Source organism: Silurus aristotelis (assembly GCF_946808225.1).
Source record: "Silurus aristotelis genome assembly, chromosome: 17".
NCBI lineage: Eukaryota > Metazoa > Chordata > Actinopteri > Siluriformes > Siluridae > Silurus > Silurus aristotelis.
Window position 1 is genome coordinate 12,320,753 of NC_139590.1, and position 3,698 is coordinate 12,324,450.

General features: G+C 37.3%; 1 protein-coding gene across 1 annotated transcript in view; it reads right to left on the reverse strand.

The window, feature by feature from the left end:
• Positions 1 to 3,468: 3,468 nt before the first annotated feature.
• The window catches only part of tmem104 (transmembrane protein 104), a 48,555-nt gene continuing 48,325 nt past the window's right edge, over positions 3,469 to 3,698 (reverse strand). Inside the window, exon 10 of the mRNA XM_083565671.1 lies at positions 3,469 to 3,698. This exon is cut by the window's right edge and continues 2,318 nt beyond it. The gene's annotated coding sequence lies outside the window, so the exon portion shown is untranslated.

The window sequence follows — 3,698 nt, forward strand, 5'->3', positions numbered from 1 at the left end:
TCAGCATTTCCTGAGCAGAGGGACATTGGTGTGTTACCAATGGTTTTCTTGGTGACTGTGGTCTCAGCATCCTTGAGATAATTCTGGTCTGATCCCTCACCTTTTTCACTATCATCCTTATCCATGAGGTGAGATTTTGCATGGAGCTCCAGAGTGAGGGCGATTAATTTATCTTGCATTTCTTCCATTTTCTAATGATCACGCCAACATTGGTCTCTTTCTGACCAAGCTTCTTGCTGATGGTCTTGAAGCCCATTTTAGCCTTGTGTAGGTCTGCAGTCTTGTCTCTGACGTCCTTTGACAGCTCTTTGGTCTTGCCCATGGTGGTGGAGTGGTTTGAATGGAAGAGGTTGATTCTGTGATGGGTGACTTTTATACACATAATTGATATTAGGAGTTCTTTCTTAAAGGGACAGGACTAATTTGGGTGTGTGGGAGTCAAAATTCTTGCTGGTTGGAATGAAATCCGATACTTATTTCACTCGATCAAATACAAATGAATGTATATATAATATTCATTTATGTTTTCTGGATTTTCTTTTTATATTCTTTCTCTATCTGTTAAAATAGACCTGTCATAAAAATTCTAGATAATTCGAGATAAATAGATTGGAACTACAGGATACAACTACAAATTAAGAGTGCCATTAAAAATACAAATGTAGGTACAACAAATAAACATGTGCAAAAAATATCAATTAAATAACAGTAAGAAATATATATAAAGATCTAAAAGAAAAAAACAATAGATATATACAAAATAATTTTGAAGAAAATGTGTGTACACTACGCATGAGGTACTGTTCTGTATACTGTAGTCAAGCTAGTGTGTAGCAGCTACAATCAATATTCCTTTCTTATACAAACAACAAAATAAAGGCATGCATTACTGCAGGTCAAGGTGTGGATTAAAAGAATGACCCTTTAAAAATTGTGCATAAAATAAGAAATGTTAATTTTATATATATATATATATGGATGACCACAACTCTTCCTAGAGCTGGCCGTCTGGCCAAACTGAGCTATCGGGGGAGAAGAGCCTTCGTGAGAGAGGTAAGGAAGAACCCAAAAATCACTGTGGCTGAGCTCCAGAGATGCAGTCTGGAGATGGGAGAAAGTTGTAGAAAGTCAACCATCACTGCAGCCCTCCACCAGTCGGGCTTTATGACGGAGTGGCCCGACGGAAGCCTCTCCTCAGTTCAAGACACATGAAAGCCCGCATGGAGTTTGCTTAAAAAAAAAAAAAAAAAAGAAAAACACCTGAAAGACTCCAAGATGGTGAGAAATAAGATTCTCTGGTCTGATGAGACCTAGATGAGATGATGAGATACAGTCCCAACAGTGAAGCATGGTGGTGGCAGCATCATGCTGTGGGGTGTTTTTCAGCTGCAGGGACAGGATAACTGGTTGCAATCAAAGGAAAAATGAATGCGGCCAAGTACAGGGATATCCTGGACAAAAACCTTCTCCAGAGTGCTCTGGATTTCAGACTGGGCCGAAGGTTTACCTTTCAACAAGACAATGACCCTAAGCACACAGCTAAAATAACGAAGGAGTGGCTTCACAACGATTCCGTGACTGTTCTGGCCCAGCCAGAGCCCTGACTTAAACCCAGTTGAGCATCTCTGGAGAGACCTAAAAATGGCTGTCCACCAACGTTTACCATTCAACCTGACAGAACTGGAAAAGATCTGCAAGGAGGAATGGCAGAGGATCCCCAAATCCAAGTGTGAAAAACTTGATCTTTCCCAAAAAGACTCATGGCTATATTAGATCAAAAGAGTGCGTCAACAATACTGTGTTTTTCTGTCAGTATGGGGAGCTGTGTGTACATTAATGAGGAAGAAAAATGAACTTAAATTATTTATCAAATGGCTGCAATATAACAGTGAAAAATTTAAGGGGGTCTGAATACTTTCCGTACCCACTGTATATAAAAACAGGCCGAAGTGTTTTTTTGGGCCGATACTTACTGACCTTTAGCTTCACTAAATGACTCCATGTTCTCAGTGGTGCAAAAACCATGCAAAGTCAAATGTCTCAGTGTTGCTCTTGTGGCATTTCTATCTTAATTGAGATAAATTGCACAACGGAGTAGACTAAAGAAAAACCCACAAAAAGACTGTTGGTTTTCCTAATGCAGCTTTATTTCACTAGATCACGTGAACGAATACTACCTTGTGACGTGGATCCATAAAAGTGCAAATATTTTATTCAATTAAAGGCACCCGAGTCCAGTCCAGTAAGACTACGTGGATTGTGCTGGCTTTCTATTCGGCCTTGCGTCCAAAGCAGCATAAATCAGAGCAAATTAAATAAGATACGAATAAATTAAGCAGCACAAAGTTTTAATTTCCAATTACAAGCCTCCACACACACACCCACATGCACTAAAGGCCAGAGCGGGAATTAAATTATGCTGCCACAGACATGACGGAAATGAAATTCAGCCAGGAGTTTTATGAAGACAATAAAAAGGAAGCTGTGTGAAGTCATAAAAAAAAGTGAAGCTTTGTAACAGGCTTAAGGGAGATTTCAATGTCTTAATGAAGAAAAAAAAAATAAAAACACAAAACACACCCACTGGATTTAAGCAAACACGCCGTAAGAAGGTTATAAATATGAAAGGAACGGACGAGGTCTGAACTGGCGTCTAACAATTTACTCAAAATACTCGAACAGAGCAGACGGTAACAACAAAAGGAATACAATGCTATAAAGCAGCAGCTGCATTGAAAAAAAGAGAAAGAACAAGATCAAATAGCTGAAATTTATATCGTGACAAAGATTCAAGGTAGATACAGATTAGATTTTATAGAGATTAGAGATTTACCAGCTATATAGATTATAGACTAGATATGAATGGTCATATTTGACATACAAAATGTATAGATTTTAAATCCATATCTATCTATCCATCCATCAATCAGTTAGAACAGATTACACAGATCGATTGAGGATTTCTAGATTAAAACCTAATTAAAATGATTATATAGAGATTAATCAGACATATGGATATGATAGACCCAAACTCCACATAGATTAAAGAGCAAGTGATCAATTAGACAATATAGATACAAACAGATGGATAATATCTGCCTAATGCTCATATATATTTTTGGAATGTTCCAAATGTGAAACAATCAAGGCAATTTCTTTTTGGCTCCAAAATGGTGTCATATGTTGTACTGTCAGAGAGGTTCAAAGACACTCTCGCAAAAAAAATAAAAATAAAAAAGATAAATAATAAAAAAAAAAAATTTTATTTACTGTGTTGCGAACACTGACTAGCAAATACATAGCCACTTGAATGACGCATTGCCTACGATTCACTAGGTGAAATAATCGTCCAGTCTAATCCCATGTTGCACCGTATGATCTCTACCATGTGATCATTTGCATAAAAGGAAAAATGTGTGTTTCAGTTTAAACACATTATGAAGTGTAATATGAAGAACCCCAGTGATCTTTCCTGACCAAATCAAATCTCTTTATTCATTTCTGTAACAGCAAACTGCAGAAACCTTCCAAAAAGGGGAATTCAGACACTTATTTAGAAGTCATGATTGTCAAATACATGATGTAGTTTACATGCAGGTTATGTGACGGAATTTACAAGACACAAGGACACACGTTTATCTATTTTGATAGACAGATTAAACACCTGGGAGAAAGGCACATTTTATTTACTTTATGCA